Consider the following 27779-nt stretch of genomic DNA (forward strand, 5'->3'; position numbering starts at 1 on the left):
TATGCCAATACAGAACTCTTTTACAGTTTTATATTTGTGCACCAAGCAACATTATGCAAACATGGAAAATAGCTTGAACTCCAGAATATATGTTGCATTGTAAGTTATTTTGTCTACTTTGTATATATTATTAAATATATTTTATAGGAAAAACCTCACAGTGAAATGTGGTCATGAAGTAAAGGCAATCAGTTTTCAAATCACACCCACCCTTTATTTTCTCATTCCCATATGCTATACTTCTCTTCCTTGGTGGTTGAAATGAGAAACCTCAGCTGAAATGAAACACAGAAATTATTTCTTACGGCTGGGCGCGGTGGCTCACGCCTGTAATCCCAGCACTTTGGGAGGCCAAGGCAGGCAGATCACGAGGTCAAGAGATGGAGACCATCCTGGCCAACATGGTGAAACCCCGTGTCTACTAAAAATACAAAAAATAGCCGGGCATGGTGGCACGTGCCTGTGGTCCCAGCTACTCAGGAGGCTGAGGCGGAAGAATCGCTTGAATCCAGGAGGCAGAGGTTGCAGTGAGCCGAGATTGCACCATTGAACTCCAGCCTGGAGACAGAGCAAGACTCTGTCTCAAAAAAAAAAAAGAAAGAAAAGAAAAGAAATTATTTCTTAGTTTCCAAAGTACTATGTTTAGAGACCAAGAGGCTCTTGTTCAGGCCTCCAAGTTGACAGAACTACCTAGACATAGAGACCAAGATATCACCTTCTTTAGTATACACAAATTTCCAATTAAAGAAAAAATAGAGGGAAAAATCATACCTCCCAGGAGGGTAGAATCTCTAACGTGAAAGGAAGAAATATACTTCTTCAGAGCCTAAATCAATCTGGAAAATCAATAGGACAAGACATTTAAAAGTGCATATTGTGGACCGGGCACAGTGGCTCATGCCTGTAATCCCGGCACTTTGGGAGGCCGAGGCGGGTGGATCGCAAGGTCAAGAGGTCGAGACCATCCTAGCCAACATGGTGAAACCCCATCTCTAATAAAAATACAAAAATTAGCCGGGCATTTGGCACGCGCCAGTAGTCCCAGCTACTCAGGAGGCTGAGGCGGAAGGATCGCTTGAACCCAGGAAGCGGAGGTTGCAGTGAGTCAAGACTGCGCCACTGTGCTCCAGCCTGGCGACAGAGTAAGACTCAGTCTCAACAACAATAAAAAAAATTGTATATTGTGTCTAATATACCTCTTTTCTCCCCCATATCACCCAGCACATAGTAGGTATTCAGAAATGTCTGTAGGAAACAGCTTATTGTGAACAAATTCACCCTAAAATGCATGAATTTATGATTATCAATAGAAATAAAGATAGTTGTAAAAATTGAAGAATTGAATTACATGGGAGTAATAAAGAGTAACAGATTGATTTTTTTTTTTTTTTTAATATAGATGGGGTTTCACTATGTTGGCCAAGCTGGTCTCTAATACCTGACCTCATGATACACCCACCTCTGTATCCCACAGTGCTGAGATTACAGGCGTGAGCCACCATGCCCGGCCAATTAGACTGAAAATTTTTATACGATCACTGTCTCCTTACCAGATAGATGCCTTACTGTCTAATGAGTCAACAATTGACATGAAGAGAAAAAACACGTGTATATATAGATGTATGTATATGGTAAAATATCAACTGCTACTGAATCTAAATGTTGGGTATATTGGTGATTATTATACTTAAAAAATATTTTTCCAAATGTGTAAGCACTTTCACAATAAACTAGGAGAAAACATACTGTTGCATAATAAAAAGAGATATCTAATAAAAGAGATATTACTGTCAAAAACTTTTATAGATCCTCATAGGCTAAAAAATTATTTTCAAACTTTGTATTATTTAGTTTGAACTATCATATCTAACCAGTATTTTCATGTGTAGTTCAAATATCTAATTATAGTTTTCATATTTATGGCTTTTGATATTGAGTATGGTGGAAATGCCTCTAAAGACATATTTAGTCTCATAATTTAAATCTTTTGGTAAAACTAGAAAATCTACTCGAATTTCCTGAATCTTCTGTCAAGGAGCAGACTGCCTTGCCATGGTTTTATTACAGTCTGGTGCTTTGTATCGCTTTCCTCTCTGTGATTATTTGTGAGTCATATTAGAAGTTTTTACTTTGTTTCACAAATCTATACTGTAAACTTTTCAGGCAATGATTGTCTTAAGTCTTTGATATCTTTTTACTTATCTGTGAATCAGAAAATGAGACAATTTAGGCTATATCACATTGTTTTGATTTTGATTTATTTTCAAGAAAATATCTACGTGCCCTTCTGCATTTATTCTATAATAACTCAGTTGAAATCTCCCTGAAGGCAGGAAATGTTGCTTCCTTGGTTTCTAGCACAGTGGCTTTTATACAATAGCTGCTTAGTAAATACTATTTGATTTTGATGTCAAAGGTAGCACATATACCTTGCAGATATTTTGTATTTTTTTATTATAGCACTTGTTTTAGAGCATTTGTGAGCCTTGCTTCCAAACGTGTCCCAAATTTCAGAGAGACTAGAAGTTAGGATAGTGGGTCAGAGATTTGGGGGCTCAGTCCTGCAGGCTTATCATGGATCTGGGGGCATAATCTAAAGACAATGGAACTGAGATGTCACACCCAGTTGACAACTGGGGCTCTCATTCAGTCCTCTGAATTGACAGAATAAGAGAGCAGAGCTATTCTTAGGTATACTGTTTTGGAGATCCCAGAGCTGGAAGCAGCCATTTCTTCTCATCTTCCTTTTCTGTATTTTACAGATACATAGGTGACCATGTAATCTGTAATAGATAATTTTTACTCTTTGTTGAAACAATAGGGAAGAAAATTCTTAGTTGTTTGGCTCATTATCAAATTTTCTACTTAGTTTTTTTTTTAATCTCTTTTTATGACACTTTGGGTTCTTCCATTTAAGAGACTACAATAAATGAAGGAAAGGAACGAAACAGATAAACTTGGAATAGCTGTCTTTCTTAATAACATTTAGGAAGAACCAAATGCTGGTACCCTAATTAACAAATGCAAAGTGTAATAGTTTATAGTTCAAACAGTATTGTCTAAAGTCATTTTAATCTATCAGGTTTTTATAGGAAGATAGTACAAAGACTTGATGGTTATATAGTTACACAGATTTAATTCTATGAACATAAAAAAATTGATTATCCTGGGGGCATTAAGGACTGTTTTTATTGATTGAATATTTTACTTGCATAAATGGTAGTTCTTATAAACAGCTGCACATTTTACTGTTAGTATCTTAAAGTTCTTAAATTATAGGCATAAATGTTTCATTTTAATTGTACATTTCCTTCCTTCAACCCAAGTAGCAAGAAGATAATATACAGTGTGTCATACTTTCTCTGAGTACCAAGGTAATAAAGTTGCTATTCATACTCAACTCTCAAAATAACTTCTTTTTTGTTCCATTTTGTTTCTTTTTATTTTCTTTTGAAACAAATGAATACCTGCTCTAAAATAATTGGATCAGTATGACTACTCTAATATCATTGCCGAATCTAAACTAGATTATTCTGGGCATTGGAAGAGTTTACTTACTGAAAATGCCATTCCTCAGGACATAAGGTAGTGAGATAATGTTTTAGCTTCTTCAGGAAAACTTTCCTAAAACCTCAGAGCTGAAGGATGTCTTGGAAGCATTCTCATTTCTGGCCTGCTTCATTTTACAGGGCTGAAGACCCAAACCACACACAGATCTCGTTGGTGTCTTCTCATTAACTAGAACTCTTACTTTTAGAATATTCTTCCAGTGATTTTCACCACAATAGTTTTATTGTTGGTTTGAGTACTTAGTGTTAAGGGTTGATTTTAGAAGGAACTGCTAGTTGCCAACCAATATCCTTTTTTGCTTTGTACTTTAATAACAGAACACCAATTTTATTTTGGGCAACCATGTGCCCAGATAAAATACTTAATTACTAGCACATTCACAACCAATATGGCCATGTACCTAAATTTTGTTCAGTAACCAGAATTATTACCTGGACACTTTAGAGAAGTCTCTTTAAAGAGAAATGGTTCAGCTGGGAATTGTGCTGTCATCCTCCTGTTCCTTCCTTTTGCTGCCTGGAATGCAGACTTGATGGCTGGAGCTTTAGTGGTCCTCTTGGACCAAGTGATGACCTTGAAGATAAAAATGCTATTCTAGAATAGTGGCAGAATCAGGTAGAAGAAGGGTAAATATTTAATTGATGACTATAGAACTGCTATATCAGTCCTGGCTTGTTTATTAAGATTTTTTTTTCCTGTGAGTCAGAAATGAACCTCTCTTTTACTTGAGTTATTATTATTTTCCTCTTACATGTCATTGAACCAATTGTTGATAAAAAACAGTCAAACTTTGTAACATATTGGAAAAAAATTATTTTTAGTCAAATATGAGTGACCAAGTCCCAAGGCACAATCTCGAGAGGTCCGGAGAACACATGCCCAGTGTTACAGACTGATTTTATTTATTTTAAGGAGACAGAAATTACAGGCAGACATCATTCAATACATGTAAGGTATACATTGGTTTTGTCCAGAAAGGTGGAAGAACCTGAAGTATGTGGCAGGGGGCTTCTAGGTAATAGGTAGATTTAAAGATTTCCTGATTGGCAGTTGGTTGACAGGGTTAAGGTCTGACTGAAGAGATGAGGTCAGCAGAAGGAAATGTTTGTAGTTACAATAATGGACCTTGTGGTAGCCAAAGTTCTAGTTATGTAGATGAAGCTTCCAGGCAGCAGGCTGCAGACAGAATAGATGGTAAATGTCTCTTACCAGACCCTAAGAGGTACCAGACTCTTTACTCCTGGATCAGAGAAAGTCCTGGAAGGGGAAGGATATGCACTAAGAATATAGCTTTCCCCAACATGAAACAGCTTTTCAGGGTCATTTCAAAATACATCAAAGAAATATATTTCAGGGTAAAATACTTTGATTACTTTCAGAGTCTGCTGTCTGTCATGTGATGTTATACCAGAGTCTGGTTGTAATAGTCTGTGTGGTCAGTCTTAAGGTCTTTGTGTTAATATTAATGCTGACCAGTTGTGGCTCAATTCCAAAGTGAGGAGAGTAAAAAATACTGTATACATATATATATGTACATATATATAAATACTATATGTATAAATACTACATATATATATATGTACAATATGTTTTCCATTAATAATAGTCCTTGTTCTAAATCAGTGTTTCTTACCCCAAAGTTGATGAATTTCTTGAGGTTTTATGAATAACTATACTTGTATATACAATTTTTTTTCCTACAAAGAAAGTCCATTAAATAGGATAAATCAGGATATCAGAGACAGTGCTCAAATAGGAAGATGATATTTATCTGGAGAAGGGCTTCATCTATTGTAGCATAGCTCAAGTAGAAGATTGTTTGAAATGACCCCTTCAACATCATAATCAATATTTAATAGCAATCTCTGAATATCTAAAATGACAGGCCTTCAAGTTCTTATTTCAAACACCTCTTTCTCCTCAAAATATTTTTCAAATTGCCAAGTAGGAAATAATATTTTCCTTTTCTAATTTCCCATAATACTTTAATAAATAGTCTCTTAAAATACTTACCAGTTCGCTTTGAGCTTCTTCAAGTTCCTTAAAAGCCAATATCACATCTCGACCACTATTAAATTCCCAGCCATTTATAAATATGACTTATTCAATAAATCCTTGTTGGATGAATAAATTCCTGAAACCGTTGGCTTATTTTGGTGGTATACACACTGCACATTTAATATAGTTCTTGTTTGATCTCAAACAGGGGTCCCCAGTCCTCGGGCCGTGCACAGGTACCTGTCTGTGACTGATTAGGAACCTGGCTGCACGGCAGGAGATGAGCAGCAGGAGAGCCAACTTTACCTTCTGAGCTCTGCTTCCTGTCAGGTCAGTGGTAGCATTATATTCTCATGGGAGTGTGAACCCTGTTGTGAACTGCATGTGAGGGATCTAGGTTGCGCATTCCTTATGAGAATCTAATGCCTGAGGTGGAATAATTTTATCCTGAAGCCATACATCCCTTGCCTGGTCCACGGGAAAACTGTCTTTTATGAAACCAGTCCCTGGTGCCTAAAAGGTTGGGGACCGCTGGTCAAAAACACAGAAAACTTTAGCCTCAAAAGTAACTTAATAGGAACACTCCAAATTGAATCCAGGTTTCAGTCAGTAGAACATAACACAGAGAAAGCGCAGATGGCAGTCCACAGTACCTGGCTGAAATGCAGATTGGCCTCTTGTCTTCTGTCCCTAACCATCCAGATGATAGATTTGTGCACAGACTGACTCAGAAAAGTTAGACTTAAGAAGATATAAACCATTTTCTACCTGGGAGATATCAGTTGTCAGCAGTCTTTACTTTCCATGTAGTAGTTATAAAACAAAAGAAAGTTAATCAAATGTTTCCTTTGGACACAAATTCCGATTTGTCATGTCATTCCAAAATGTATTGGCACTGTAAAATTCTACCAGTAAGAAAGCCATTTATTCTTGATGATGTCCGATATGCTTATAGTTGATATTGATTTAATTCCACTTGGTTGTTGTTTATTAGCTCATGTCATTTTTACTGGGGTATTAGACATTTTTAGATATGTCAGAAAAACACTGTTTTAGGATTTTAGGTGGCTCAAGAACAATGCCTCTCTTTCTCCACAAAATTCAGAAGCAATAGGGAGACATATGTAACAGACTGATATAAATAAAAATATAACATTTATTACTGATGAAGTGAAAAATATGGCATAGACTTGTTGACAGGTAGAGTGCTAATGATTCACCCCAAATTAATTGGATTTACCTACCCAATTATTTTCATATTTGGACGATTTGAGTCTTCTGGAGTCAGGCTCTGTGATGCATGGTTGAAGAGCAGAACAGAAGGCACCCTTTTTGAAGGTAGGGGTTTCAGAAGAAAAAATGGAAGAAAGGACTGAGATGCCTATGTTCAGTTCCCTTTTCCAAACTCACTAAGGAAGGTCCAGGAGTGTTGTTCTACCATTGTCCTTCCAAATGGAAATATGTGATATGGGTTATAAGTGTTCCCTTGTGTTAAGACTCTCCAGAGAAACAGATCCAATATATAAGTTATCATGGGAATCAGCTCTCACAATTATGGAGGCTGAAGGCCCAAGAACTGGGGGCTGCTCATAGAAGTCCTGGAGTAAGGCTTGAGAATCTGAAGCTCTGATATCTAAAGGCAGAAGAAAATTGGTGTCCTAGCTCCGTAAGAGAGCAAATTTGCCCTTTTCTGACATTTTTGTTCTATCTGGGCTAGCAAGGATCCAGGTGATTGCCTTCCCACATTGATGAGGGCAGTTTATACTTTGAAAACAGTTTCACAGAGACACCCCAAAATGTTTTACTACCTATGTGGGTATTCCTTAACCCACTTAAGTTGACATATTAAATTAACTATCACATCCTTCTTATTTCATATGTATTTCACTGTGTTCCTCTGATACTGTTTGAAATGTTAAATGATGTCATCATTTTCTTCTCACTACAATCTTTAATGGACATCTTCCCCTATTGAATCACATATAAAGTCCTTGGCACCTAAGATGACTATGAACTGGCCCCACAATATCTAAAATTGACACCTGTAGTTTGCATCCCTATAGTATTTTCACCCTCAAGTGACTTAGCTCATTATCTAGTTTTTAGAAAATCCAGAATTTGGTACATTTTCACACCTACTGGTAGTAGCTCTCACATTAACTTGTATAATAAACTATTTCATGTCCTTTCCTCCTGAGTGGCAACCTGTAGAAATATAAGAGATCTTATTAAGAAGGGATTTGAGGATATAGGGGTGGGGGGTAGTCTCATAAGATCCAGGTGAAGTTATATCAGCATTATGGCATATGAAATTTCATGTATTTTGCATTAATATTGCTGATTAGGGATATGGACTTATTTGATGTCATTTTCCTGTTCTTGCCTTCCCTGCTGAATACTAAAGAGCTAAAATTTGTTATTCTCTATGTTACGACTTTTTAATATAGAGCACTTAAAAAAATCTATAACTTTTGAATTTACTTATTGATTACTTATCTGTTATCCTTCTCCCTCCATAGGATATAAACTTCCTAATTGTTATGTTTGTCTAGCTCTTCAGTATGATTGGCACCACATAGACCATATATACGATATGAGTGAATCCTCTCAGTTATTCACTTGCTCACTTCTTCTCTGACTCTCTCTCCCTTTCTACCCACCCATAATCAACTATACTTAAATTAGAAACAAAAGAATTAATTTCAAATGCCTTATGAAAATATAGTAGTCAGTCAATGGTAGTATAATGTTGTTTATATCATGAGACACTTCTATGTGGCCAAATCAATGAATATTCCTATTTAATTTCTTTTTTTTTTTTTTTTTTTTTTTTTTCCGAGACGGAGTTTCGCTCTTGTTACCCAGGCTGGAGTGCAATGGCGCGATCTCGGCTCACCGCAACCTCCGCCTCCTGGGTTCAGGCAATTCTCCTGCCTCAGCCTCCTGAGTAGCTGGGATTACAGGCACGCGCCACCATGCCCAGCTAATTTTTTGTATTAGTAGAGATGGGGTTTCACCATGTTGACCATGATGGCCTCGATCTCTTGACCTCGTGATCCACCCACCTCGGCCTCCCAAAGTGCTGGGATTACAGGCTTGAGCCACTGCGCCCGGCCTAATTTCTATTTTTATATATTTTTGCAACTATATATGAATACTTATGGAGTTTTATAGGTGCTTAGTAAATACTGATTGCATTTATGGCAATACATTCATTAATAACTGAAATACAACACGAGCACTACTGCTAGGTTGTGTGATAATTACAGTTCAGTTATTTTAGAAATTGCTGAAATGTTATTCCCGAGTGTCTCTATTATTTTACATTCCTACCAGCAATGTATAAGTGGTCCAGTGTCTCCACATCTTCCCTAGCATGTGGTGTTTTTGCTAATTTTTGTTTGTTTTAGCCATTCTTTTTTTTTTTCTTTTTTTATCTGAGACAGGGTCTCGCTTTGTCACCCAGGCCGGAGTGCATGCAGTGGCATGATCATGGCTCACTGCAACCTTGGCCTCCCGGGTTCACTTGACCCTCCCAACTCAACCTCCAGAGTAGCTGGAACTGCAGGTTCATGCCCACATGCCTGGCTAATTTTCATATTTTATTGTAGAGACAGGTTTTTGCCATGTTTCTCAGGCTGATCTCAAACTCCTGGGCCCAAGTGATCCACCTGCCTTGGCCTCCCAAAAGCCTAGTATTACATGCACGAGCCACTGTACCTGGCCTGTGTTAGCCATTCTGATAGGTGTATATTATATTTCATGTGGTTTTAATTTGCATTTTCCTAATAACTAAATTATTTGTATTCTTGTCTATTCTCTGCAGTGAAATATCTATTTGTGTCTTTTGATCAGTTCTAATTGTGTTATTTAATTACTGAGTCTCAGATTTCTTTATATATTATAGATACTAATTATTTGTTGAATATGTTGTTTGCAAATATTTTCTCCAAGGCTATACTTTGTCTTTTAAACAGGGTATTTCTCAGACCCCAAATTTTTAATTTGTTGAGTTAATTGATAAATTTTTCCTCATATTGATGGTGCTTTATTTTATTTTTTTTTCTTTTTGAGATAGAGTCTTGCTCTGTTGCCTAGGCAGGTACGCATGATCTTGGCTCACTGCAATCTCCACCTCCTAGGTTCAAGTGAATATTCTGTCTCAGCCTCCCAAGTAGCTGGGACTACAGGCGTGCACCACCACACCCAGCTAGTTTTTGTATTTTTAGTAGAGATGGGGTTTCACTATGTTGGCCAGACTGGTCTCAAACTCCTGACCTCAAGTGATCAGCCCACCTCAGCCTCCCAAAGTGCTGGGATTACAGGTGTGAGCCACCACGCCTGGCCTGATGGTTCTTTTGATGTCAAGTCTGAGAACTCATTGCTTAACCCTAGATCTTGAAGAATTTCTCTTGCATCCTCTGAAATAGAGTTTTACATTTTGTACTTAAGTCCATGATCTATTTTGAATTCATGCTTATAATGTGAGATTTAGGTTGATATTCATTTGTTTCTGGACATCCAGTTGCTGCAACACCATTTGTTGAAAAGCCTATCCTTCCACTTTTATATTGCTTTTGTACCTTCTCAAAAGTCAGTTTGACTACTAATGGATGTGGAGTTTCTTTTGGGGGATATGGAAATATTCATGATTAAATAATAATGATGGTTGTACAACTCCATTAACATACTAAACAGAATCTATAATTATTGAATTTACTGAATTGTATACTGTAAAGAGGTGAAATATATGGTTTATGAATTACATATCAATAAAACTGTTATTTTTTAATGTTGGGTATATTTGTATTAGGTCTGTTTCTGGGTGCCCTACTTGTATTCATTGATCTATATGTCTGTCTCTCTACCAATATCACACTGTCATGATTAAGGTAGCTATGTGTTTAAGCCTTATTTCTGGATAAAGTAATTTGTCTCATATTCTCCTTTTTTATCTAGATTGCTTTAGTTATTCTAGGGTCCTTGTCTCTCTATATAAATTTTAAAGTAAGTTTTAAAATGCCTATCAAAAACTTACAGGGAGTTTTATAGGAATTTTATTAAGCACATAAATTTGTTTGGGGAAAATCGACATCTTTTTTACATTGAACCTTCCAGTTCATGAACCTGGTATATCTCTCCATTTACTTAGTTCTTCTTTTATTTCTTTCCTTGTCATTTTGTAATTTTCAAAATGTAGATCCTGTAGATCCTGTGCAAGTTTTGTGAAATTTGTAGTGAAGTATTTCATTTTTTTGGAATGATTTTAAATGGTATTATGTTGTTCATTTTGCCTTTTAATATCCATTGTTAATACATACAAATGCAATAGATTCTTGGGTGTTCATCTTATGTCAACATCCTGCATTATCTTGCAATATTGCTGAACTCAACCTTTAAATTTTTAAGGTTTATACCTATTGGACTTTAAAACTTTTATATTAATTAATATTTTTATCTTCCTCTGAATAATACCAGGAGTTTAAAATGCTAACTTGAATCACCTTCTTTTTGAGGGCAATTAATTGCAGTCTAGTATTTTAGATTTGCCTTCTTTTGACCCTTAAAAATACTTACTGTAAGTATTCTTTTTGTTGCTTTTTTAGTCAATGATTATCTAGATTTCTCAAAATGTTAACTTAGCTTATAAGATCATCATTCTTAAAGTTTAGCCAGATAAAAGTATAAAATTATATTTTGACCTTATTTTATCTTAACAGTTTGAAAATAATATTTTTCCATTGTGTTCTTGCCTCTTCTTTCTAATGAGAATTCTTCGTCCACTCTAATTGTTATTCATTTGTAAATATTTGCTTTTTTTGTTCTGGTTGCTTTTAAGATTTTTCTGTCCATCTTGGGCATCCACTGGTATACTAATGTGACTGGTTAATTTAGGCTTTGTTTTCATTAAACCTTTTCTATGTTCAGTATGTTTCTTTTTTCTGAAAACACTTCTTGATATAATTTGTTCTTAAACAGAACCTAATTTGATATTTAATTGTCCTTGGAGATTTTTGTCTTAATTTTTTCTATTAAAGTATAAATTCCACACACTGAAATAGTCATTAAGTGTGCAGCCTAATGAGTCTTTGCAAATGAATATTTACCTGTGTTAGCATCATACTTGTCAAGATAAAAAACATTTTCATCCCTGCAGAAAGTTCCTCATGTTCCACTTTTTCAAGTCCTCTTTTTTACCCACACACGATGTATAGAATGTTAAAATTGTACTCTCTGCTGTTTGATTTTTATAATGAATTTAAATATCTATTTTATATCTTTCAGGTTGTTCCATTATTTTTAGTTTTTTGCATGCCAGTTAATACTTGCAACTTCTGTTTGCTCCTGATGATGGTTGTTAATGCATCGTGTATTTTTAGCAGATTTTTTGTTAATTATGGGAGATCCATATGCTCTGGAGGGTATATATATCTCTATATAGAAAATCAATTCATTTTTGCTAGGTTTCAGATGGATTCGTAGGAGTTTGTCTAGTATTTGTGTTAACATTTCAATTTGGGATTACTAGACAACCACTAGAAAGTGTAAATTTGGGTTTTATATCTGTTCAGATTGAAGTTACGTTTGTTAACAGATCATACCTTCTGTATCCATTTCCTATTGCTATTGTAACAAATTGTTAATATCACAAATTTCATGGCTTAAAACAGCACAAATTTGTTATCTTACTACTCTGCAGGCCAGAAGTCTGAAGTGAGCCTATAGAGCTGAGTTCCTTCTGGAGGTTCTAGGGAAGAATTGTTTTTTTTTTTTTTTTACCTTTATCACCTTCTAGAGGCCACCTGTATTCCACAGCCTATGGCCTCTTCATATAAAAAACCAGCAGTGTAGCATCTCCAAATATCACTCCTCACCCCCGCTTTGGTTATCATATTACCTTCTGTACCCGTGTCTGATCCTCTCATGTCCCTCTCATGAGGACCTCTGTGATTATATTGGATCCACCCATATAATCTAGGATGACATCCTATGTTAAGATCTTTCAATTAAATCAATCTTTAAAGTCCCTTTCACTGTGTAAGGTGCAGGCGGAGCATTCCTAATCTGTAAATCCCAAATCCTCCAAAATCTGAAACTTTTTGAGCCTCAACATAACAACTAGATTCCCCCATGTAAGCAACCATACATTGTCTACATGGGTGGGTGAGATCCTGACACCTTTGCTTTCTGATGGTTGAGTGTACACAAACTTTGTTTCATGCAGAAAATTATTTAAAATATTGTGTGAAATTACCTTCAGACTTTGTGTATAAAGTGCATATAAAACAAATTAATTTCCTGTTTAGACATGGATCCAATCTCCAAGCTATCCCATTATGTATGTGCAAATAATCCAAAATCCAAAAATTTTTGAAATTAGAAACACCTCTGGCCCCAAGCATTTTGGATATGAAATACTCAAGGTGTAATATATTCACAGATTCTGGGGATTAGGGCTTGAACATTTAGTGCGGAGCATTATTTAGCCTGCAAGGCTTCCTTTCTCTAAATTTTAGAGATAATACACTTCTTTAACACTTGCATGTTCTAAGGGTGGAGTTTTACTGTCCATCTGTCTCATGGTGCATTCCTCTAGTATCCCAGTTTTAAACGAGGGTTTTCAAGTTTTTACTTCATGCCTCATCTGTCTCTGCAGTATATTAAAATTCACTTGCAATAAACACATGGACACAGGGAGGGGAACATCATACATAGAGGCCTGTTGGAGGGTGGGAGGCTAGGGGAGGGATAGCAGGGGGTGGGGGGTTAGGGGAAAGATAGCATTAGGAGAAATATCTAATACAGATGACATGGAGATGGATATAGCAAACCATGATGGCATGTGTATACCTATGTAACAAACTTGCACGCTCTGCACATGTACCCCAGAACTTAAAGTATAACAAAAAAGCAAAGAAGTGATAATAGGAAAAAAAAATTCACTTGCCAACCCCCAGAGGTGCTTTCTTACACAATTCCAGGGAGTGCACTTATATTAGATAGTATATGAATGGCATCTCCTACAGTTGTGCAGCCTTACATTGAAGCCAGCCTTCCATTCACCATCTGCTTAATCTTGCTACTCTGGCTTAGCTCTTTTGTTTTTCAAACTCAGCTGTATACATGTGTTCACAGATAATTTTGGTATTTTTCTTTCCCTTTGTTTAACCAGCATTTTTGTGACTATAAAGAGAGAAGGCTCAGTTCACCATGTTGTTGGAACTTCACCTTCATTTTACAGAGGAAAAAAGTGATTCCCATATAAGTTATCTGACTTATCTGAGGACACTACTAATAAATTACCAAATCAGGGCTACAACTTTGGTGTCCTGACTCTGACATGAAAGTTCTTTTGTAAATCTTAATAACAGTGTTTTTATTATGTTTCTTCCTGTTATCGCTGATACTCATTATTAAATTGCCAAATTACACAGATTCTGATGAAAACTATATTGTTGTATGTCTTTGTGAACTGCAACACATATACAAAAACTATTCATTTATTATCGAAACATTTATTGTGATACATCATTAAACTAGATGCTAGGTGTACAAAACTGATTGAGACGTGATATCTGCCATCAGGAGGTCATAGTCTAGTAGAAGAAATAGGTGCATAAACAGATAATTGCCATGCATTGTGCCTGAGTATCATTTGAACTGAATATATAGTTAAGCTGTTGTGAAAGGTGGGATCAATTAGGTGGAGAGGAAAGAGAATGTTCAGGATGTTTCTTTTTAAAATAGTTATTACTGGATAGATGGATAGGATTGAGAGATGCATAGATGGATAGTTATGTGACAAAGCAGACATAGTAGGATATTAATCGTAGAATCTGGAAAGGAGATACACAGTTCCTAACTGCATTAGTCTTTCAACTTTTGTCTGTGTTAGAAAATTTCATAACAAAAGGTTGGGGAAGAATCATCTTCATCTTTATTATAGCTATCATTCATTGAGTGTTGAGTGTGCTAGGCATTTTTAAGAGCTTTACATGATTTAACTCATTTAATTCGCATATCACCTGCAAGATAAGCACTATCTTTATCTTCATTTTATAGAAAGTTGGGCACAGAGAAGTTAAGTAACTTGTTCAGGCTCATACAGTTAACTGGACAACCCATTATACCAGGCTGTATGAATCTAGAATGTTCACTCATAACTTTGACAGAGATATCTGTAAAAGGTTGAAAGGATTTTATTTTTTGTCAGATAAAGTGGGTAGGGATGAGGAAGCATTACAAGCAAAGGAGAAAATATATTTTCATAGAAGGGAAAAAATAGCATGGATTTTTCAAGGAAAAGAAAATAATCCTGGGTGGTGAATGCAATATAAAACATAAATCATTGAGCAAGGGAGGATATTGGGGGGTTGGGAGGACTCTGTAAGAATCGGCAGTATTTGGCTTTCCCAGGTAGCTGAGAGGGATCCATTGAAGGATTTTTTAAAAGGAGAATGGTGTGTTTAGATCTCTATTTTGAAATGCGAGCTCTGATATCAGTGTGGAGAATGGATTTCAGCTAAAGCTTTTCATTTTTTATTTATTTCCAGGTGAAAAATGCTACAACAAATAGAACAGTTTAGAGATCAATAAATGGTACAAGTAAAGTGTCTGGAAGGAACTCTGCTTTCTTAACAGAGAGTGCATTCTGCAGAAGTTGAAAGTGACCCTAATCTGAGAAGTGTAGTATTTTTAGCATTAGTAGATATGAAGAGAGATGTCTCTTTTTCAGTTTAAGACATTAATAAGAAGTCTGATTTCCAGGTTTATCCTGACAGTTTTCCTCTTCCTTTGCAAAGGAAGTGAAGCTCATATTTTTCTACCATCTTCATGTTTTCTGGATCATATAACTTTTGTGAATAGCTTGATTAGTTGACATTGGCCTCTGTTTCTGAGAAAACTTCATAAGCCTAATGTTTCCTGAATGGCATCTGATGTCACCACTTCTCATGTTGCGTGAGAGGGTTGAGTGAGTGGTTGGGACCCTTTAAGGAAAGAAACTGAGACATGAATTAATTATACAGATTATTGAAGTTTAACAATATCCTGATATTTTCTAACCATTATTATAAAAATGATTCAATCAATATTCATGAATATATGCTAAAACTACTGAGTGAAATGCTGTAAGAGAAAACTATGCAATCTCAAAGTAGCTTCCAAATATTACTGACTAGCTACAAAAGTAAAATGATATCTTTTGATTTAAATAACAAAAATATTGTGATAAACAACACCAACAACAACAGGAAAAACTGACCATCCTTTCCTCCTCTATGTAGTATTCTTCAAAACTTTGAATTAATTACAAAAAAAAAACAAGTAAAAAAAATCAAATTGAATTACATTCTGTAAAATAATGGGTACAGGTTCTTTAAAAATGTCAATGTAATAACAGACAATAAAAGGTTGAGGAACTGTTCTCCATAAAAGGAAGGTACCACCACAAAAAGCACATTGACAAATCTAGGGTCAGAGAAACAGGAAACAAACAAAAACAAGAATCTACCCAGCTATAAAGGATGATATTGGGTCGATTTGGAAAATTTGAGTACAGACCATGTGGCAAAATGATAGTTTTGTGGCATTGCTGAATTTCTTAAATTGGTTCATTGTATTGTGGTTATGGAGATGAATGTTGTGGTCTTTCTAGAGAAGCTTTATTTTGTGTATTCTTAAGAGAATTATTTACTGACAAAGTATCATGATGTCTGCTATTTTCTCTCAAATGACTTTCTAAAAATGAGTATTACAGTGAGAGAAGGAAGGAGGGAAGATCAGAAGCAGAGAGTAAAAACAGAAAGCAGACATCAACATGTTTATATTGGTTCTAGGTCAAAAGCATATGGGTATTCATTGTGCCATTCTTTCAAATTTTCTGTAAGTTTGAAATTTTTCAAAAACAATTGAGGGGAAATTGGAATCCAGATGATCAAGTTCAAATGGAATGTTCTATAGTCTTATCCAAAGTTATTACATTCCACGTGTTATTTTAAACCAGTCCTGCCCAACAGTGTTTTTTGTTTCTGTTTTTTGTTTTTTTGAGACAGTTTTCCTTTGTCACCAGGCACCAGGCTGGAGTGCAGTGGTGCGATCTTGGCTCACTGCAACCTCCGCCTCCCGGGTTCAAGCAATTCTCCTGCCTCAGCCTCCCTAGTAGCTGGGATTACAGGCGCGTGCCACCACACCCAGCCAATTTTTGTATTTTTAGTAGAGACAGGGTTTCATCATGTTGGCCAGGATGGTCTCGATCTCCTGACCTCATGATCCGTCTGCTTCGGCCTCCCAAAGTGCTGGGATTACAGGCGTGAGCTACTGTGCCCAACCAACGGTTTTAAAGTTTATATATTTGCTTTATTTTATATTAGCCTGTTGTAAATTTTCAAACTGTTTAAAAATTGCAAAGACCTAAACAAATATATCCCTTAACATAAGGGTGGCAATGTACTTTAAAATTACATATGATTATGTGGCTGTGTCACCAAGATTACAATAATTTCATATTCTCAGAATTAAAGGTTGATTTCCCTATATTTGACATTTGCTTGCAATGTTACTACATCATGTAGATAAAAGAAGGTAGAAGGGTATGAATTTGGGCAGAGGTTTCCCTGAAAAGAGCTTTTAAAATTTCTACTTAAAGAGAAACTTGAACTCTGCCTTACGCTCTGATATACGTGTGTTCTAAAATTAAGCCTTTCCTCTGTATCTGGGAATCATTTGGGGAAAAAACATTAACCCATTTTCTGAAAGCATGTTGGAAGAAAGGCAGGCATCTTATTCCTCTTTTCACTCCGTAAAATATATGTAAGGACAGGTTTTGCCCATTTTAAACAGACACTTTTTTTTTTTTCTAATGTAACACTATGATAATCTTAACAAATATAGGACACTTTAGATTTAGCTTTGTTTCTGCCAGTTTTCCTCATTTGGACACCTTCTTTCTCAATTTTGTTCCATCTGCACAGGATATAAGGGGAGACAGTTTCCCTTTAAGAAACAAAGGTTAGCTGTGACTCCTCTCATGTAAAAGCCTGAAGAAGGCTTTTTGTAGTTGATGGAAGGGATGCCAAAGAATAAAATGAAAAGCCCCTGCCATCTACCTAGCGCCTGTACTCCCTGGAGCCGACAGAAAAGCTCAGTACCAGAGCCGAAGAGTCCGTGAAGCACCACATTAGTGAAAAAGCCGATTATAAATAATAATGACCTTAGTGGATGATGAGAAATGCAGTAAAGTTTTTCTGAGCCAGACAGAATGATGTAGGGGATACAATATAAATGCACAGAAGTTTATAAGGGAAGCAGATGCTGAGAGATTCCGTTTCTTCCTCCAATAATTTAAATTGATGGTGAATTTAGTAGGTGCTCAATAAATATTTGTTGAATGAGTAAGTAAACAAAAGCAGTCTAACAATGAATTTCCTAATGAAAGTTCATGAATAGAAGCATGCTAGCATTGCATCCCAAGTCTGCATTAAATCTGTGTCTATTTCAGGAGTAAGATCAGAATCCTGTTAGAGGAACATGCAAAATGTTGCCCGTCTATTTAGGGACAATCATGGAGATAGAAAGAAAACAGATATATGGAGGCACATGGAGCTCACTTTGCCTGTGAGTTGTGTGCATTTTGAAGTGGGAGAATGGAGAGGGAGGGCAAGAAAGGCTGGACTGAGATTAAATTTTTGGAGTGATATTTGGTTTTCTGAGACATAATCTAGTAAGGAGAAGGGCTTGATGTTTTTATTTAGTGATTGTGCCTCTAGTCCTTTGTTCTGAGGCCCATGTTTGTTTTTGTACTGATAGATTTGGAATTATAGGACATTCTTGGCTTTTGAACTAGCTCATTGTGCTGAATGTGGTAATTTTTGTGAAAGCATACTGAAACGTCTAAAATAACTGCCAAGGCAAAACAGTTTAGTATAGCTACTGAAGCTATATCTAGAGCAACAACATTTATACTTAGTCGGTTTTTAATCTCAGCACTCAGTTCTTAGGTATTCCAATTATAGGAATCCTATCATGCTTCCGTTGGGTCAGGGTGTCTTAAACGTGGCACTGTTAACATATTGAGCCAGATTCTCTGCTGTGGGGGCTGTCCTGTGCTTCGTAGGATGATAGCAGCCAGTAGCACCCCCTACCCCAGGTTGTAACAACCTAAAATCAGGGGAATTTTTAAAACTGTTTTTGTTGGAAGGAAAATCAGAGTCTTCTGAGAGAAAAAAAATGTTTGTTCTCTTCTTGGATGATAAAAAAATTGGTTTGTGTTAGCCAGGTGTGATGGCTCATGCCTGTAATCTCCCAGCACTCTGAGGCCGAGGTGGGCGGATCACCTGAGGTCAGGAGTTCGAGAGCAGCCTGGCCAACATGGTGAAACCCTGTCTCTACTAAAAAATACAAAAATTAGCTGGATGTGGTGGCACATGCTGTAGTCCCAGGTACTTGGGAAGCTGAGGCTGGAGAATCGCTTGAACCCCGGTGGCGGAAGTTGCAGTGAGCCAAGATCATGCCACTGCACTTCAGCCTGGGCAACATAACAGGACTCTGTCTGAAACAAACAAACAAACAAAAAACAAAAGGAAAAAAGAAAATTGGCTCCTGTTCTTTAGCCATTATAATAAGGGTAAGTGAGTTCTACCCCCAAAAGAAATGAGAAGTACCACTTATAAAACAATTTGTGTTTTCTCTCTCTCTGTTTTTTTTTTCTCTCTCTCTCCTTCTCCCTCTACACACACACACACACACACACACACACACACACACACACACACACACACACAAATTTTTTGCTGATAGTGACTACAAATTTCTGAGCAGTTAGTAGTAGATGAATACCAAGGCTTATTGTACCCTTTTATCTAGCTCATAGGTCAATTTGATGTCAGTCACATTGACATAATTATTTAAGTGAGCTATTTTCTCCACAGACTGCTTTAATTTTGTGACCTTGGTCTCTGTGGGTCACTGCTATTAGACTCTGACTACCTCCTGGAAAACGAGTATGGCCACATACTTTCTTATGTACATCCATACTTTTGGCTTACTTCTTGAATATTTTACTACTGGCTCCATTGCTTTTGGTTGGAAAAGAAGGTCCAATCATTACTGCATAGATTATCGTTCCAATGGGTGCCCGGGGCAGCAATTTCTGAACCATCCCTTTTGAAATTTTGTTCCCAGCTGGAGAAATGTCACAGTTGTCTCAGCTTTTTACTCTGACTTTTAGTGAGAGATGCAAGGAATAGGAAAACACTTTCAAGAAGGAGCAATGAGCAGTTGTATGCACATCTGGTGACTTATGGCTGAAGATTACAAAGCATTTAAAAATATTGATTAAGCCTCAACCTGTTGGGGAATTGTTCCCGTAACTTTCATTCTGCCCTTAGATTTGCTGAGGTTCAGAGCTGTATTTAACTTGGTGAATCTTGTGTAATGGCCAGAAAGAGACCTCAGGAGCCCTGTCCCCCAGGTTCTTAGTAGCCTTGACAAGAGTGTTGTTAAAATTGCAGACTCTTCACAGTTCCATAGAGATGCCATTTCTTGCTATTTCTATATGAAGTCTAAAACAATCTCTGTATATATTTTGGCTTCTAAGATATATTCTGAAGTAAAATAACAGGTTTACTGTCTTTGAGAAGACCATTTCTTTTGTTTGTAGTAACTAGTCATGTTGGTCTCTTTTTCTATTCTCTTTGTTATATTTATCTGGACGTTAATGTTGGCTATGCCCTTAAATGAAAAAAGTTAGGCATTTCCCAGATTTATGTTTTTAATATAAACACTACATTTTAAATGGCATACCTCTGGGGAGAAATGTATGAAGAATTGACGGAAGTTGGAAATTTTTAGTTAGTAATTAACACCTACCATTAAAAACAAGTGCCAATCACATAATGCCAAAGTGAATCTATCACATACCATAATCAAAGATTAATCAAAGTAATTACCAGGCAAACAGGGATTGAACAGAACTTAAAACCAATGAAACTATTTATTTAGGCTGTACCAGTGAATAAACATTTTAGTATTTTAATTTGCTCCTCTTTTCATTTGCTTCAGCAATATGTTTGCTAATATGGCTGAGATGCACAATTGCTATTTAATTAACCTATTTTTGTCAGCACCTCACATGAGCTGCATGAAGTAGATGTGCAAAAGTCTCAATAATAATGAGCCTGATAAAAATAACAAACATGAAATTTGTGCTAGTCATTTTACAAGTTATGCCAAATGTAACAAATACCTGAAGAAAAATAGAAGCAGGTTACCTTATAGAAATTAGATTGAAAATACTTTAAAAACATGTTGCATCAACACAAAATTACTCAAAAGTTTAGTAAAATTTCAAAAATATATAATTGCCTTGTTTCTCTGTGCTCCACTTTATGTATCATTACCAGTAACTATTGGTAATAAATCTATTGGAGGCCATGTGTCTGGTTTTGGGATAATTGAGTTGATAACAAGCACAGAAGGGTTTGGTAGCGCACATCTTTTACCGAATCATGTATCCTTTGGGAGAGATACTTTCCTAGCTGTTGACAAGGCATCATGATCGTGTTGATCCTTTTTGCTTTTATTTTTTAAGACCAGTATCAAAACCCTAGCACAGTTTGGGTGGGCTTGACCTCAATGATACACATTTATTTGCAAAAGGTAACTTAACTGAACATTTGAAGAGAAGCCTCACCTTTCTCTACCTTTGGTTAGTAGGAATTAAAGAAAGTAAGATGGAGAAATCCATGTTAAATATAAAGACTCTTTCCCCATAAAATCCCAGAGCTCTTTCGATTGGCACCATGAAGACAAAACATTCTGATTGGATTTTTGGTTCTTCACTCAGGTGTTTTACTGTGAGGCAGACACAGTTTCTGTACAACTAGATAAGACCATTTCCTGGCAAAGCTGTCTTTTCTTTTTCCCACACATTTAAAATTTACTCACACTTACTGAGCAGATGTTTCAAGTTTTCTGAAACAACTGCTTAGTAGCCAGTTGATCATTGGCCCCTAAAGGTAACAAAGACCCTCTGTCCCCAGATTTGTGCCAGTCAACATGACTGTATTTCATTCCCATTACCCCACTGCTTTTATGAGGTGTAAGCACCTTTCTAATGAAGGTCTATTTTCTAGATCTTAGGACAATAATAGAATGTCACATTATAAGGGTGTTCAGAGGTCTGCCGCAAAGCCCTTGTGCAGATAAGAAAACCGAGACTCACAAAGGTTTAGACCACCTGTTTTTTGTTTGTTTATGTGTTTGTTTGCAGCAAGATGAGGACTAGAACTCAGATTTCTGACTCCTTCAATGTTCTCCCTTCTTTATCATACAGGCTCCTTAACTACTGGCTGCTTTGCCTGTGGTAGACTTTAAATGATCACATGGGTCCCTTAATCACAGTCTTTTCATGAGTGACACAGGAGCTTAGTCTCCCTTTTTCTAAAATGGAATGTTTTACATCCATAACCCAGACTTGCTTAACCAAGGTCAAATTTACATAAACAAATGTCTTTGGGGGCCAGCAGGTAGTATATCTGGGCAAAAGCATGTGTGGCAACATTTTGATAAAGTGCAGAACACATATTCTGTTTAAAAATGTTAACATTCAAATTCTCAAATCTCTCTCTTACCAAACCAAGCATGTCCACAGGCTACTAGTTTATAACCCCTGACTGCATCACGATGCAGAGTAAGGAAGAGTGTTCTGACAGTTATGCAAATGGGATCCACATCACCAGTTCCTTTTAGAATACTAGACGTCTGGAGTGTGCCATGCCAAACCCTTTTGCTTTGAATGCCCTGGACTTCTAGTACTCAATGAAAAGGCACAACTTTGGGGACATAAAACACCCCTCCCCAGAGACTAACTCTGAAAAGAACTTACATGTGCATGTCGCATAAAATCCATAGGAGAGATGGTGCTACTGCCTGTAACCTTTCTGGGGGCTGCTGAGAATCTCTAACAGACAAACCAAATTATAGGGTAAATCCACCATATGTACCAAACAACCAGTGTAGTTATATTCTGTAGTTGAGGAATTACATAAATTGCCCATTGGGAAAGAAGCCTTAATCTCCACCCCTCCCCCGAAATCTATAAACAGCTGTGTGAGTCTCTGTATTTTTGAAAGCTTGAACACATCTGATCAGAGAATCAACTTGATTTCCTAATCAGGTTCGATGTGAGGAGAGCCAGTTAGAGATGTGTGTGTGATTCTCCCAGTGTGCGTCTTTGATTCATGTGCTAATTATGTCGATCCTTTGGGGAACACAGCCAGGAAGCTGGGTCCTCCTTGATTAATGCTGGCGGAGAGCCATGCAGCGCACAGCGGAGAGCAGTTCAGCATCTCTAGTCCCAGCTGAGAATATGGTCCCATTATCTCCCAGCTGCCTAAGCAATCCATAAGGGCCTGTTCTGCGTGGATGATCAGTGTAGTGGAAGCAGGGACTTGCTGAGAGCTGAAATCTCTGTTTGATTTGCTGTAACATGTAAAGCGAAACTGGAACATTTTACTTTACAGTCTGTAAGTACCAGGTTTTTCCCCCTCTTTCTCCCTACAGCTCCATGTGAATGTGACTTTGCAAGCCGCATTTGATTTTCTGTTCCATTGCTCTTTGTTGAATAAAGCTGGTGAGATAGAGTGTAATCTGTTTAGAGCTTGCTGTTTCTGTTTAATCTCTTATATAATTGATTCATACAAGGAAATAGGAGCCTTTCAGAATGCTTTTATAGAAGTTAGAAATTATTGGCTTTGTTTTTAATTTGGAAGTGTGGTTGCACTATCTTTGGTGCCAAGATGATTAGAGCATATATTTATCTTCTTCTGTACCTCTGGCCATTGCAAGAAAAATGTAAGTAGAATTAATGCATATATAAAGAGATAATCGTATATGCATGTCTATATAAAAGAAATGTGTATCTGTATTTCCAGAAATTTAATATAGTTTATTTTACTGTTCTCTGCTGCCACTAAGAAATGCAGAAACAGAAAAGTTTCTCTTGTTTTTCACTTGCATGCTGTTTAGAAACTTTGCCACGGAGCTGGGCAGGATAACTATTAGTAATATTTGCAAATATAAACTGCATATCTCCTTTTTTAAGAGATAGTATATAAAAAGAGTCTGTGTTTAGCCCCTTATTGCTTTTGAATGCACCACTTTTAGAGAAGTGATGTGAATTTTAAAAAATCACTTTAAATCTTGTTCATTTATCTTTTTATATATCCCCCAATGCCATCTATCAAATTAATAATTATTATTCATGCAAGATAAATTCATTGTAAAAATGCTATTAGAATTTAATATTGTTAATAATATTTGCATGATGGCTTCAAATGATCAATGCCTTAGTGAAATTAAAGATTGTTATCACCATGGAAAGGGATTTGTGGATTTTTCTGTTTCCCTAACCTAAATATAAATCATACTTTTCTTTTTGTATTGAAAGTAGAACAATTGAGCTGTTATAAAAATTGAATCTGACTAAAAGTGGCTTGAACAATGTGAACCAATGGCCAGGGCTAATGTAAACCAAAGTGAACTTAAAATCATTAATACCTGAAAAAGGGAATTGAAGTTCCGACACTGAGCTTGAGACCATGAAGCCTGACGATCCCATAATTTCCAGAGTGGGAAATACAGTTTCCCTGAATAGGCAGTAAGTCTCAAGACAGAGAAAAACCACAGACTGTGAACTATAGAAGCATCTCACTGGTGAGGACAGAGTATGTTCTCATTAGATTTGGTTGAGAGGAACCGTGCAAGAGAGAGAAGACTCAAAATAGATGGTTGTCTACATGAGCACAGGCATTTTCAGAGCTTGAGATTTGGAGGGAAAATGATCACAAACCAGTACAGAATGCTTAACATCTGGTGAGATGCAGCAAAAGAAGGACTTTGGTACCTCTGAGTAACAACCAGTCCCAGGGTTGTCTTTGCTAAGTTATCAGTTCCCTGATAAAAAGTAAGTATGTGAAAATGTCTGATAATGAAATCTGAAATAATGGCAAGTGGTTTTGATGGCTCTATTTTCCCTAAACAAAAGGCTGGCTTCATGCCTTCTTACAAAACTGAACTGACTTTTATGAGTGATAATTCTTGGTGAACCCTTAGCTATATTTTTAAATAATTGCTAGTGTTTTTCTGACTACTACAAGTATATGATCTTGCGTAAGATGTGATCTTGTTCCAAGAGGGTGGTAAGAACAGAAATAGGGTTAGTTAAGGTCCAGTGATTTACTTCTTAAATAAATGCTTAATTTGTATCTACCTGATTGAGTAAATACTGGTTCTTTTGAATTTTAATTTCTTTTTTTCCTGAACCCTTCTATTTTTATTTAGTAGAAACTATTGCCTTCTGTAGAGAAGTATCTTCCCAATGTAGTTAAATTTGATTTTTTATTTTCCATTTAAATATTTAGAAACTTCAACTCATACCTTACAATGTTAAACATTTTTGTAGCCAGTCACCACAAAGCTCAGAGAGGTATTTGCAAGATTTATAGTTTGCTCCTATTACTTTTGGAGTGTTTAGATAATTTTATAAAATTGGGACACTGTATCCCTAGTTGTTTGTGCTTCATCTGCAGGAAAGTGGATTGAACGCTCCAGGGGTTAGTTTAGGATATGTGTTCTCTTGACAGATTGGGAAGCCAGATGGGTGTTACATATACCTTGTAAGAGGTACTTTTAAAGGCATAAAAATTTGATTGGTCTTCAAAATAAATTTAAAGTGCTATAAAAGAGAATAAAGGAAGAGTCCTGAATTATATATGTAAAGATAGTGTATCTCTGTATGTATTTGCATGCATACAAATCTACCCAACAACTTTGTGAACCATTTCTGTGCTACCCAAGAACACTACCTCTTTAGTTCCTAGAAAGCCCTGGGGTTGAGCAAAGTGGAAAGAATTTCATAAATTGGGATACATCAGCAGAGAGTAAAGTCCCCTGCATTCTGTTTTGGGTCTTTGGAAGACTGTTTTGTTTGACCCCAGAGCTGCTGGGTTAAGCACAAAGAAGACTTTATAACATCCAGCAGCATTTGGAAGCAGGACCTCTGCACACAAATTGTACCCTAGCCCTCCTTAACATCTTAGACCAGCCAATGTGAAGCAAGCAATGCAGTTCTGTGAACTATCTCCATGATGACAAGTTAAAGAGTGACTATGAGCTGGGACATGGTGGCACAGCTACCAGGGAGGCTGAGGTGGAAGGATAGGTTGAGCCTAGGAGTTTGAGGCCTGCTTGGGTAACATAGTGAAACTCTGTCTTAATAAAAAAAAAAAAAAAAAGTAAATATGGCTGGATGAAAAATAATGAATTTAATAACTCTAATAATTTTGGATTATTTTAAATGTTAGCAAGCCTTAATTATCCATTGTCAAAGTATATACTCCATTAGTTATCTCTAGTAACAGTGAAAGCTTGGAGTTAACCTCTAAGATGCTTTGCAACTCTTAACAAGCTTCTTAACCTCTCTGTGCCTCAGTATCCCCCAGTATCTTAACCTCTCTGTGCCTCAGTATCCCCCATAGAAATCAGAAAGGATCATGATTTCTATGATCCTTTCTAGGTTAAGAAGGTTATTTGAACTCATGACACCTCATTCTAACTGGTCACTCACTCCTGGAACATCCTTCAAGTTTCCTAGAGACAGGGTGATATGTGATGTAGCTGTCATTTTAAACAATATTTCACTAGGATGTTTTCAGTTTTTCTTCTTTCATTTCTTTCTTTCTTTCTTCTTCCCTTTTTCTTCCTTCCCTTCCCTCCATCTTCCGCTACCCCCTTCCTCTTTCTCTTTCTACCCACCTCCTTTTCTATGTCTGTCTTGTTCCCTGTTCCCCTCTCCCTCTGCCACGCTGTCTCCCTTTTGCATCAGTGAATTGTCCTCAAGTCAAGTGTAACTTTTGAAACAAAGTTGGGATTGTCTGTTCGTTTGCATAACCTGTTTGCTACTTTCTCTTATGATAGTTCATTGAAGTATAAATGATATACTGCTCTATTATGTATTAGAATTACTTAGTTTTAGGGATGTATGTGCATCAGGGACCCTGAAAGTTATGTTGCATATGTATATGTGTATAGATTGCCCATGTTAATTTTTAAAGTAAAAGTGTTATTTATCTTCTAAATTGAAGATGATTAAGGTAAGGGATTCATCTTAATGTATTAAGCTAACAATATTTAATTTAAAAATAAAACAAGTTAACGATAGCCCATTTCAAAGTAGCAGGATATTAAAGAGCTTGATTTTTTTTTTTTTTTTTTTTTTTTTTTTTTTTTTTTTGAGACAGAGTTTCGCTCTTGTTACCCAGGCTGGAGTGCAATGGCGCGATCTCGGCTCACCGCAACCTCCGCCTCCTGGGTTCAAACAATTCTCCTGCCTCAGCCTCCTGGGTAGCTGGGATTATAGGCACATGCCACCATGCCCAGCTAATTTTTTGTGTTTTTAGTAGAGACAGGGTTTCACCATGTTGACCAGGATGGTCTTGATCTCTTGACCTCATGATCCACCCGCCTCAGCCTCCCAAAGTGCTGGGATTACAGGCGTGAGCCACCGCGCCCGGCCAAGAAGTTGATTTTTAAAAAGAGAAAGTAAGTTCACCAAATGATCTGATTTTTCTATAAGAAATTATCTTCTCAAACAGTATGGAAAATAAAAGACATACATTATTTTATTAACAAATAGATACCCATCCACATAATCAAGTAAGCAACTTGTGAAACATAAGAAAAATATTTCATGACTTTTTTTTTTAATGGTACATTTCCTGTAATCTTAGGATTGTTTATCACTAGATAAGTCCTCTTAGTTGCAAACAACAGATGATGAGTTTACTAAACCCAACACTAATGAGTGCTTCCTGATGTACTCAAACCAAATTGTGAATACACTTCATTTGAGCATCTTGACTGCAGGTACTGAAAAAAGCTAAATTAATTTCAGAATTTATACTTGTAGGACAAGGATTATAGTGCTTTTTGTTTCTTCTACTATTAGATGAAATAGATGGAATGGCACAAAAATTTACAGACTAATATTTTACTGTACAGTTGACAATATATATACACATAAATATTTTTTAACATCAAGTGTACTCCAGGATGGATGATAAGTGACCATTTGATGACAGTAATTAAGGCTTGGAAGGGCTCATCTTATTTCAGATCAGGGTAGTGTTAGGACAGCTTTTAAATGTTAGTTT

At 36.5% G+C, this 27779-nt stretch overlaps 1 protein-coding gene across 8 annotated transcripts in view; it reads left to right on the forward strand.

Moving 5' to 3' along the window:
* The window catches only part of LOC105728198 (contactin-4), a 973166-nt gene that overhangs the window by 387899 nt on the left and 557488 nt on the right, over positions 1-27779 (forward strand). The window contains exon 1 of one of the 8 annotated variants that reach the window (XM_012468500.3): positions 22982-23093. The exons of 5 other annotated variants lie outside the window; for them this stretch is intronic. The gene's annotated coding sequence lies outside the window, so the exon portion shown is untranslated. Of the gene's footprint in view, positions 1-22981; positions 23094-23270; positions 23422-24483; positions 24533-27779 lie in introns of those variants that run through there. 2 more of the 8 variants (XM_064361941.1, XM_064361944.1) reach the window with 2 other exon arrangements.

This window comes from Aotus nancymaae, unplaced genomic scaffold (genome assembly GCF_030222135.1).
Source record: "Aotus nancymaae isolate 86718 unplaced genomic scaffold, 86718_ANA_hifiasm-v0.15.2.pri h1tg000046l, whole genome shotgun sequence".
NCBI lineage: Eukaryota > Metazoa > Chordata > Mammalia > Primates > Aotidae > Aotus > Aotus nancymaae.